Below are 11,749 nucleotides of genomic sequence, written 5' to 3'. Positions count from 1 at the left end.
CGCCATTTTTCAGGAGGAGGTGAGCCGTAGCTTTATTTTTGTTAAAGAGCCCCCCCGTAACAACACTGGCATCGTTTTTGGGTTTATTTTCCACTGATTGACAACATTCATCAAGTTCCAATACTTCAAACATTCCTCTGGGTTTAGATCGTTACCCTCTGTGACTGCAGGGCCTGTGGAAGGTCTGTTTAGGGGCGTCCACATTTCGGAAGGGTTGCCTCAGGCTCGGTCGGGGGGAGGAAGGGGGGTGCACGGTGCACCGAAGGGGCCTGACGCTGGTCGGGGGTCAATGACGGGTGCCGCCACGCTGAAGACGGAGAGCGATGTCCCGGCAGCCACAACCTCGGGGAAGGACGCCGAGGTGGGGACAAGGACGTGGCGCCGCAGCCGTCACGTTTGACCTCAGCTGCGACAAAATACAGCGTGTTTATGACAAAAAAAGCCTTAAAAATTGAATGTTTCCATTAGCTAAGAGGAAAATGCAAATGGTTGTTTTCAGATTTTTTTTTTCAACGCTACTTATTCATCACGAGAGGTCAATTATAGCTGTTAAAGCAGGATTTTCTCACAGTTGAAGTATCTAATCAAAACATTTTCATGGATATCAGCAGCAGTCATCCTTGAATGATTACAGCAGTTCAACGGCTTGGTGTCCCCTCGCGCGTAGAAAGTTGAGTCACTGCTGCGTAACCGGCAGCCAGTAAAACCTGCTGCTGATGAAATGATGAGGAAATAGAAAAAAATGGTGGTCCAGAAACACTGATTGGCGTTTAAAGGAATTGAACGTTACACCCAGTGATCACAAACGTACACAGGAAGTTCCCTTTTATTCACAAAATAAGGGCACGGTCTCTTAACGTGAACCACACAACTTCATTTTTTTTTCACACGTCATAAGATTTACACTATCTGTGAGTGCAGGAACGTTGCTCTGAATAAACCCTTTCTTATGATTTCACTCTGATTGCTGACTGGCTCGCTTCCAGTCTCAGGTCACAGCCTGCGGAATGAGTCCGTCAGGTAGTCGCTCATGTTTCCCATTTCCTCCTCTGTCGTCATGTCACTTCCCATGGCAAAACAAACAAGGCCGCCGTCAAAAGCAGTCAGCAGCCGCCGTCGGGGTAGCAGCGTGAGCCCGTAGGAGGCGGAGGACGCACAGCTGTGTAAAGTATTATCCATCTTCCCAGACTGAGGCGAGCGCCGGCGCTTTGAGCACCGTGCAGTCCGGAAGGCGCAGAGGAGGCCGACTGTCTGCCTGCCCCAGCCAGCCGGCCCAGTGGTGGCGGTGGCGGCGGCGGCGGCGGCGGCAGCCAGGGACTGTCCAATCACGTTGGCTGACTTCAAGCGCTCGGGCTGTTAGCGTAAGGTCAGGAGGAAGTGGCTGATTTAAGCTACGTGACTGAGGCATCTCAGTGTCTCAACACCTAATACACGACATGTGCTATTGTGCTCTGGAAAAGACCTTTGGCTCTCGTAATGAGGGTAGAGAGCATGCATACAATAATAACAGGGTAAAGCAGTGGTACAAGCTGAACATATCATAAGTACATATTTAAGATTGAGATTTAACAGAAAAACCTTATACAAGATTCAGAGGAAGTCGACCGTAATATTACGATATTTCAGACTGTAGTATGGCGATATTTCAGAAAAACAATTGTGATTTTGATTCTGTGTGGAGTTTGCATATTCTGCGTGTGTGTGTGTGTGTGTGTGTGTGTGTGTGTGTGTGTGTGTGTGTGTGAACACTCCAAAGACATGTGCAGAAGGCTGTTGGTTGTTACAATCTAGGTGGCCCTGTGACGCATCTGTAATTTTTTCATTGTGCATTAATGAACATTTAAAAAAAAAAAAAAACGTAAATGCATTCATTTATAGACCTCCAGGCCAAACGGGGCATGCCAATACAACCTAGAACATAAAAACAATAGTCCTGGCAGTGTGTTACCCTGGTTGGAAACTTTTTTTTTTTTTTTTTTTTTACACAAGTGCAGCAGCATTGTGTATTTTTGCATCGCATTTTCTTCCGTCCATCACTTTTACCCCTCCCTATACCTTGACACAAGGTAACCAAAATGCTTCCTCACATTACATCTCACTGATTGCACTCCCAAAACTTTAAGTCTACTATTTTGCTTTACGGCAACAGAAGATGTTCGGGTTTTTTTTTGTCGTATCACAACAACCGTCATTGGGACACTCCCGCCAACCACCACGATGCCGCCGAAGACACCGGAACCAATTACAGCCTCCTGATCGCAGCAAACGCAGTGAACTTCACACCAAATTAAACCACTCGGCGTGACGGATAAAGACACACTCGCAGTAAACGCTAAATGTTCTACAGAGCCGCGTTTTCCAGTTGGAGTGCGTTACAGCAGCATAATAACCTGTTTACAATTTGTACTTGGCCTCGATTCAGGCCGGGGAGGAGGGAGGGACAAGGAAGGGGGAGAAACACACACACACACACACACACACACACACACACACACACACACACACACACACACACACACACTAGCGCGCACGGACATCTCGCAGCAAGGGATTATGGGTGAAGCTATTCTTCATCTCATTGTGGCTCAACAACAGGCAGAGTGTGGGGTGGCAGGCAGGCGTGTTCTCGGCCCGGCGAAGAATGGACCAGACTCGTCGAGGGACGGGTGCCATGTGGCAGAGGATGTGCGGTTGACGCAGATGGGGACCCCTGGAAAAAAAAAGAAAAAAAAGAAAACTTGGGGGACCGAGCGAGCAGCCAAAGGGCCTCCCACCCGTACCTGCGCGCTGTGAATGCTGCAGCCGAGCGGGATCCGGCACCTGTTCTAAGCAGATACAGGCGAGCGGCGAAATCGCAGAGGGAGGCCAAGCGCGTGGCTGCCAACCCGGGGAAGGAGAAGGCTAGATTTCCATTTAGCCGCGAGCGCGGCCCGATTACTAATTCGGCACAGGCCTCGCTGCAGAACCAAAAAAAAAAAAATGTGCGCATCCCAGTACAAAAAAAAAAACAAACTCCAGACTTTGATTCGAGCTTTAGTTGCAGGATTAAACATTTCACTTCATGGGCAGGCTTCATAAGATATAGAATACTCTGACATTAACATCGTTCCATGAGGCTCCAAGAGGCAAAACTAAATTGTGCCTCATGTTGTATTTTTTTTTTTTTTTTGGTTTGGTCTCCCCACGTGTCTCTTTCCATGTGTGCGGCGGCCCTATCAGCCTTGTTTTTGCCCGCTGCAGACTCTCCCTGGGGTGGTGTAACTCTTCACCTCAATGTGCAGGAGGATGTTCCTATTGTGCTTCCTAATTGCGGCGCGGTTGTTCCATTCAAGACGCGGAACCTCCCTATCTGTTCCACGTGTGATGTCAAATTGACGGGATTATGGTGATGAGTACGAGGCGTCGCTCGTTTCTATTGACGACCTCAAAACAAAAAAAAAAAAAAAAAGAGGGAGGATAATTACAGCGTTTTATGCAACGTTTTAATTACTCTTGCAAAAAAATCAAGACTCGGAAGGAATGGAGCCTCCGGCTTGACCACGATGGCTAATTTATTTTTGTTTCCAAGAGGGGAAAAAGTTATTGTGATTGTATCGTGTTGTGACAACAGCTAGCTCATAATCTGTCCAGACTGTGCAGAATAAAGGGGGAACCCTCTTGCTGCTTGAAAAGTCTTTGATCAAACGTCACTCCCCATCGTTCTTTCTTTCTTTTCTTTTTTTCATTTCAGCAGCCACCGAATGCTGCCACCGCGCATCCTGAAAAGCAGACGCACTAATGAGAGGGATGAGTGATGCCATAAGTCGAGTGGTGTGGCAGAGAGCCCCTTTTCACAGCGACTGGCAGGGGATAGACTAAGCAAACTGCCGGGCGGACGACGAGACGAGCCGAGTGGCCGTCAGCTCACGACGAAAATGACAAAAGTTCACCAAACGATCATGACGACATTCGTGAATTTCTCGTCACTTCCACAGAATGCATGACGTCTCACCAAAACAATGACGTTTACATAACTCGCTTGGGAGGGAGGGAGGGAGGGACAAAGTCTCATTCCATCCACGAAAGAATTCTGACATTGAAGACATCGACATCCTGATCATAAAGAATTAACTTGTTTTTTTTTAGTTTGCAGTCACTGCAATTTTCAAATCATTAACGCCATCATAAATTGAGGGTTCGTGTCATAGGAGTGTTAGTGGGGTTAGGGTTAGTGTCTTTTGAGTGTGTCTTTCATGGCTGCATATATCAAATGTCAAGAGCTCTTACAAGGAGCTTTTAATATTGAAAAACAAAATGCAGGAGGCCTGCAGCCGCTCTCATTACTGCCCACGGCTGACATGAGATTCATATGATAAGTGTGAGATTCACACTCGTGTAACAGTGATGCAACAGGAACAACAAACCTCATTTACCACGTCTTATTTAGATAAAGTACGTCAGTCCTGACCACACAGCACTTCCGCCACCTTGATGTGCACTGTTTACTCTGAAATCCAGGGCAGGGGCCTGACCTTGGCAGCGGGCCACTCTGGCATCATTTCCACCCCCCCATCCCCTCCCCCTCCGTTCCTCACGTTATGGGTGTAATATTCGGGATGTTGTTGATGTCTGTGGCTTGAAGGAATCCCTTCCTGCTGGATGCTCAGCCTCATTTCCTTGAAGACTCAACATCAAAAATGAGACACATGGATATGAGTCACACACCGGTTCCCCAGAGCTGAGACACTCGGACTAAAGTGCCATGTTGACAGGTTCAAAACAGGATGTGAGCAGGACGGCTCTATGTTTATTGCAGATGGTGGAATGCTCTAAGAGCCGTAGTGGCTGAAAAGTCCGATAAGCGAAGTGAAGCAGCGGCAGTCAGTCACGTATCCGCCTCGTCCAGCAAGTAAGTAAGTGGCTGCAAAGAGACTAAAGATGCCAACTCTGTGCAACGCTTTAATTTTCTGCCACGTCATTTCCCACACGTGTTACACACTGAAGTTGACATATGCAACAATTTTGAAACGCCGATGGTGTACCATGTGCAGCCACCGAAAATACGCTGTTGAAGTTAAGCTATTAAGCCTATTCTAAATGACCGCGCCATTTAGAATAGTCGCAACATTTGTTAGCGCTGCATAGTGAACTAATTAATTACTGCGAAGTGTGGGCTTTCACATGCCACTGTCTACTGCTAATATCATTTGAAGGTCTCGTGTTTGTTTGTTTGTTTGTTTGTTTGTTTGTTTGTTTTTTCCTGAAAGCGGAAATAATAATACAAATAATTTATTTCTTGAACAATACACGTTGTATCCGTTCGGCTGCTTCCTGCTTCTTAAAGCCGCGAGCTGCCTCTTGCGCTTACGTCAGGATGGCCGAGCGGTCTAAGGCGCTGCGTTCAGGTCGCAGTCTCCCCTGGAGGCGTGGGTTCGAATCCCACTTCTGACAACTTTTTTTTTTTTTTTTTTTTTCCTTTTCCCCTTCCCCGTTGTTTGAGATTTCGTTTTCTTTAGTATTTAAACTATTTTCCGTTCTCTGCGTTCTCTCGTTCATACACTCCCACCCCACTGTATTCACTACTTATGAACGCGCACTTGACGTAGCATTTAGCACACGTTCATAAGCAGTCAGGATGGCCGAGCGGTCTAAGGCGCTGCGTTCAGGTCGCAGTCTCCCCTGGAGGCGTGGGTTCGAATCCCACTTCTGACAGACAAGTGTTTTGACAAAGGAGGACCAATCTTTATGGGTTAGGTTTGCCAGTCGGTGTTTTCACGTTTCAAAACAAGTTTGCAAAAACTGACGTCAGAATTCCCACCGAAACTCAGACTGTGAAAGCAGCAGACGCCCAACCCACAAAGCCTGCAGCAATATTTTCCAGGAAGCCGTTTCAAGCACCTCGCAGTTTCAGACACCCCCCCACATTCGCATGCGTTTAGCGAGTGTAATGGCGAGGCACTCCACAAAGAGAGAAAGTGAAGTCTCACGTGAATGTGTTTAAAGTGCGCTTTAAACACAACGTTTTAATGCCCCCCCCCCCCCCCCCCCCCCCCCCCCCCCTTGTGTTTCAAAGTAGATTTAAAAACATCCATTAAAATATTTATTATTAACATTTTTCTGTAATTTTTTGACTGTGGTCTTAAAAAAACACTAATTGTCTCACTATTCGGACCTTTCTTAATTCTGTGGAATCATCTCACCAATTGGGTTGTCTTATTCTCCAGATGCATATAACTGCGCAAAATGGAAGCTCTTTGCCAGAGTTGCAAAGAACCTCCACGTGTGGCGATCTGCACCATTGCCCTTATTGCCAGTCATCATAGTTTAAGCACATCACAATGGAGATTATTTCCATTTGGAATTGAACAAAACAAATCATTGTGTGACCTGCTGTGACAGATCATTTCTTCAGATGTCGCATATGAAAATGATAAATGATGAGGGAATAGTGTTACAATTCAGAGTTCTGGGTATTACCATTCACAGACGTGGACTGCTGTATATTAAATCTTTACCAACTTCCCTAATGTGCTAAATAATAGCGTTGTTAATCAACTTATGTAAACATTCCAATTTCTGTAGCACTGAATGTTTACACTGTTAATCATATTTCTGTCAACTATTTCAGTTGGATGGATCACTTATAGTTTTAAAGCGTTGGGTGTGTGTTTGAGTGTAGTCAGGATGGCCGAGCGGTCTAAGGCGCTGCGTTAAGGTCGCAGTCTCCTCTGGAGGCGTGGGTTCGAACCCCACTCCTGACAACAGTTTTCCACGTTCTTGTTCAAGATTTGTCTTGGTGTGCCAACATCTTAATCTTTCCGACGTGGATGCGTTTGGCCATTCCATTGTCCTTCAGTGCGGCAACTGACCAGTCAGGATGGCCGAGCGGTCTAAGGCGCTGCGTTCAGGTCGCAGTCTCCCCTGGAGGCGTGGGTTCGAATCCCACTTCTGACATAGTAGTCTTTTGACAGAGCAGGACCACAAAATGGAATCTCATCTTTCCGAGCAAGAGTATTCCTATCTTTTTTTCCCCCACGTTTCAAACAAGTGCTTTGTTGTTGTTTGTGTTTGTAGCAAGTGGATGGACCGCTTTTAGTTTCAATGCGTTGGGTGTGTGTTTTAATGGATTCCACCTGTAGGCAACATCCATTCCTGCAATGGCATTCAATTGTACGGCACAACTGAGGGCCACGTTTCAAACAAGTTTCTCGAAATTGACGTCAAAATCCCCACAGAAGCTCAGACCGTGAATGCAGCAGACGTACGCCGTTTTGCACCTGCGTAGACAACTGTTTTTATTTACCAACCGAATCACCACGTGGAAAAAACACCTGCTTTTCCGAGCCAAACTTTCCTTGATGGAGAGAAGAGTTGAATTAGCCGCATCCCGTTTCAAACGGGTGACAGAATCTTGTGAGTATATTTGCTAAGTTTGACGAAAATTGTGTGCACGCGTCTGTTGGCGCACACGCGCAAATTGTATTGTATTGATTGATTGATTGCGGTTGGAATTGGGATTAGGGTTAGGATTGGAGTTGTGGTTAGGGTTTCGTAACCCTCAGGGTTGGGAATGGTTTTAGGGTTGGGATTACAGTTGGGTTGGAGTTGGAGTTAGGGATGACATTAGGGTTGGGGTTAGGTGTGGTGACGACGCTGAAGTTGGCACCACATTCGCTGCGGTGCTTCTTAGGTTTCGATTCCGGGAGCTCTAATATCACAATCAGTTATGTTAGACATATTTAGTAGACATATTTCACGGAAAAACATTTTTGGCCTTTTGGGGGGATGGCAAAGTTGACAACTTTGCCATTGACATTATGATATTTTTTAATTTTTTCAGGTGGATAATTTCAAAAACTATACAGTAGAAATGTGGCAGACATGTGAGGTATCATTGTAACGCCAAGGAGCTCTACTCTCACAATCAGGTGTTAGGGTTTTGGGGTTCCTCATGCGCTAGAAACCCCAAATTTGACGTGGGTGCGTCTTGGGGGCTCCTGATGAAGCAGCAAGTGGCCTCATGTCTCTAGGACAAAGTTGACCTTTGACCCCCATAGACTTGTATGGCATTAGGGTTAGCGTTAAGGCTGAATTTAGGGTTAGGGTTACGCTTAGGGCTGAAATTAGGGTTAGGGTTTTGGGGTTCCTCCCGCGCTAGAAGCCCCAAATTTGGTGTGGGCGCTTCTTGAGGGATCCTGATGACAAAGCAAGAGGCCCTACGTCGCTAGGACAAAGTTGACCTTTGACCCCCATAGACCTGTATGGCATTAGGGTTAGCGTTAAGGCTGAATTTAGGGTTAGGGTTACGCTTAGGGCTGAAATTAGGGTTAGGGTTTTGGGGTTCCTCCCGCGCTAGAAGCCCCAAATTTGGTGTGGGCGCTTCTTGAGGGATCCTGATGACAAAGCAAGAGGCCCTACGTCGCTAGGACAAAGTTGACCTTTGACCCCCATAGACTTGTATGGCATTAGGGTTAGCGTTAAGGCTGAATTTAGGGTTAGGGTTACGCTTAGGGCTGAAATTAGGGTTAGGGTTTTTGGGTTCCTCCCGCGCTAGAAGCCCCAAATTTGGCGTGGGCGCTTCTTGAGGGATCCTGATGACAAAGCAAGTGGCCCTACGTCTCTCGGACAAAGTTGACCTTTGACCCCCATAGACTTGTATGGCATTAGGGTTAGCGTTAAGGCTGAATTTAGGGTTAGGGTTACGCTTTTTTTTTTAAGGTTGAATTGAAACCTAAGAACCCCTGCGGAAGCACCACGGCGAATGTGGTGCCAACTTCAGCGTCGTGGTGTAGTGTTAGAGTTAAAGATTGGTTTGAGGGTTGGTCTTAGGGAAGGGGTTAGGGTTTGGGTTGGAGTTAGGCTTTTATTCCCTTTTTTCTTACAATTTGAGATTTTGTTCTCTTTTCCCCCTTTTTCATGCTAAACTGTAATAGAACATTCTCTCACCTGTTTGACACTGGTCCTGCTCCTCCCATGTGAAGAAAATTCGAAATGCTTGGAAATCTGACGTACAGACCACAAGGTTTTGGTTTGGTTTTGTTTGTTTTGGGTTTTGGTTTTTGGTTTAGACATTCACACACATGTTGCGATTTTGCATTTCACAACTCCATTTCATGCTAAACTGGGGATCAGACCTCCTTTACTTTATAATAATAATAAGATCAATATTGATCTTTTTCTGTTTCTTTTTTTTGTTCGTACTTGATTTTGTGCTTGTGGGAAATAAATAGGCAGACGTGGTTTTAAAAAGCTGATTATCTCCGGGATCCTCGAGTCTCTCTCTCTGTGACCTCGCTGTGACAGGTAAAGGAGAAAGTGTGAACAGAGGTAAAGCCTGTCTGGGCGCTCGTCAGGAGATTGGCACAGCTTTTAATTGTGTAGATTAAACAAAGGTCAACCTGCTCTTTATATCTCTGTGGGTTTATTTTAAACTGGAAGGAGACATAAAAAATAACTTGTTCAATTTGTTTTGCAGGCTCCTTTTCTGAGTTTCAAATGAAGCAGTTTTCATTTGTTTTTATCTTTCTGTCCGACTGGTCACATTAGTTAGCGTAGCACCTCCAGTGTCAGGATGGCCGAGCGGTCTAAGGCGCTGCGTTCAGGTCGCAGTCTCCCCTGGAGGCGTGGGTTCGAATCCCACTTCTGACAAAAGTTTTTTGTTAATGTGGTCGCTAGCGCCTTCCGTATGATCAGAGCTCGCTTCTTCCAGCTGCTTCCGCAGAAACCACAAACCGCTTCCACACATCCTTCTTAATCTCCGACAGTCAGTTTTGATAAAGCGGTACTAAAATTGTAGCTGCTTCTTCCTCCCTGCCTTCTTCCGTGGTTTTTCAGAACAGATACTCAACCTTGGACCTTCTTCCTCTTTATCTGCAAAGGAAGCGGACTGCTCCTGGAATTCTCGGGAAAATTCAGTTGTCTGTCCGAGGTTGGCAAGAGGAGTGAGGAGTGAGAGTTGAGATCTGAGCGATCCGGGCCAGAGAATTGAGACTGTGAATTCAGGGATTAAACACTTGCTGACAATGACTCGGCTGGATGTGAGCAGTGCACAATAGCAGCAGGGGGGAGAGGCGGCTTCCTCGCACCGGAAGGCCTACAGTAACACCCTGTCCTCTGTGATTCTCTGTGAGTCCGAGACTTGCTGCCATTACTCAGCAGGTGGCGGCGGCCGTGGTGTTGGTGGTGTTGGTGGTGGGGGGCTCTCTGCTATTTTCTCCCATGAGTCAGGATGCAATAAATCCGCCCACCTCGAGTCAACCCCAGCACAGCGCGACCAATCAAGCTTCTTAAGACTTCAGACAGATGGCAGTGTGAGAGGGGAGTGTGTGCGTGTGTGTGTGTGTGCAGGGGAGTGGGTGATGAAGCACTATGCCGACCTCCAACACACCCCGCCCCTCCCCCACCATCACAGGGAGGGACTGGCATCCCGTCTGTGAGGCCCTGATAAGGTTAATGGCTCACATATTCCGCCGCCGCTTCCTTTGTGGACGAGAAAAAGGGAGAGCGAGCTGACCCCAGGTGATGTTCAGACCAGGAGAGGGCCGAGCTCCCCGAGCTCTCGCCGTCCTCCACGTGTGCTGAGGTCCAGGTGAATCATGGGGCTTTTCGCAGGGCTCTGCCACCCGCAATCTGTCTGAGGACACTGCGCCAACCAGGCAGCTGGGCCGACAGGGGCTTATCAGCATCCCCTATTAGTGTCAGCTGACAGGCAAACGGGTTTAGACGCTGCCATCTTTGCGCATCACTCTTAGCGTCACACTCCTCAGATTAGACCCCCGCTGGCCATTTGTTGCTCCCTTTGATGTCCGTTTTCAAAAACCTTTCTTTGTTTTCCGCGGAGCAGTTCATGGACAAATAACTTATGTGAAGCAACCCTTTCTTCAGTAAACTCTATTTTTAGCCGTCTGTTTACAGCTTGCTGAAGGAAGTGTCGCACCACGTTCTTACTTACACCAAAAAACGAATGCATTACTGTTAAAAGTACATTTTTGAACATGGGAAGTTGGACAACTGATAGTTTTGCATTGTTGCTTTCCAAGACAGTTTTGATAGCCTGCAAAAAAAACAAAAAAAGCAAACAAAAAAACACAGTGACACACAATAGATGTTAGAATAAGTAAAAGATTCCCTTTATCTACATTCTATGAAGGCTGTACACAATCACTCTGTGGTTTTTCAACCTCTTGGTATAAATTATAAAACCATTTAAATGTCACAAAAACAGACACATTAAGAAGTTGAGAATATACAGTATGTGCAACTGATTGGACAAAACTAAAGCTTTATTTTGCAAAAAGGATTTTTTTTTATTACTGTTTATTTTTATTTCACTCTGTGGGTCAGTGCTGTAAAGTAAATGCAAGTTAACCTTTTACACTTTCTATTTCTTCAAATGTTTAGATTTGTAAACTTCTCCTTTGATGAACAAATATACCACATTTGCTCCATTAAAAATAGTGATCTCCTCTGATTGAATGCAGAACAAGAAGTGAAGAAGAAGAAGGAACTGGTGTGGGCCAAGGCAGACGCGGGTGGAACCATTTCATCAATGGCCGATGCTCTGAAAGGAATACAAAGTAAGTACTGATTGAGTGCAGTCTTTTTGTCATGTGACGAGGGGGAAACCAGACAATGAAAAGGTGTTGATGAATGTTTCTTACCTTAACAATAGCATCAGGTTGGCCAGCTGCAATAAGCAGACCTTCATCTTTTACAAAATTAAAACCGGTATCAGTATCCCTAGCTGAAACTTTTGTTGACAAGGCTGAAG

The 11,749-nt window shown here is 46.1% G+C and overlaps 5 non-coding genes across 5 annotated transcripts; all 5 read left to right on the top strand.

The window, feature by feature from the left end:
• The first annotated feature begins 5,347 nt into the window (after positions 1 to 5,347).
• Positions 5,348 to 5,430, top strand: trnal-cag (transfer RNA leucine (anticodon CAG)). Its single transcript has one exon. It is a non-coding gene; the product is annotated as a tRNA-Leu (tRNA).
• Positions 5,431 to 5,608: 178 nt separating this feature from the next.
• trnal-cag (transfer RNA leucine (anticodon CAG)) lies at positions 5,609 to 5,691 on the top strand. The gene has a single exon. It is a non-coding gene; the product is annotated as a tRNA-Leu (tRNA).
• Positions 5,692 to 6,657: 966 nt separating this feature from the next.
• trnal-aag (transfer RNA leucine (anticodon AAG)) lies at positions 6,658 to 6,740 on the top strand. The gene has a single exon. It is a non-coding gene; the product is annotated as a tRNA-Leu (tRNA).
• A 110-nt stretch (positions 6,741 to 6,850) lies between these two features.
• On the top strand, positions 6,851 to 6,933 carry trnal-cag (transfer RNA leucine (anticodon CAG)). The gene has a single exon. It is a non-coding gene; the product is annotated as a tRNA-Leu (tRNA).
• Positions 6,934 to 9,544: 2,611 nt separating this feature from the next.
• trnal-cag (transfer RNA leucine (anticodon CAG)) lies at positions 9,545 to 9,627 on the top strand. Its single transcript has one exon. It is a non-coding gene; the product is annotated as a tRNA-Leu (tRNA).
• The last annotated feature ends 2,122 nt before the right edge of the window (positions 9,628 to 11,749 follow it).

The sequence above is a fragment of the Nelusetta ayraudi genome, unplaced genomic scaffold (genome assembly GCF_046127955.1).
Source record: "Nelusetta ayraudi isolate G7.1 ecotype Tasmania unplaced genomic scaffold, CSIRO-AGI_Nayr_v1 ptg000082l, whole genome shotgun sequence".
NCBI lineage: Eukaryota > Metazoa > Chordata > Actinopteri > Tetraodontiformes > Monacanthidae > Nelusetta > Nelusetta ayraudi.
Note: the sequence above shows the minus strand (reverse complement) of the source record. Positions and strands in the feature narration are given on the sequence as shown.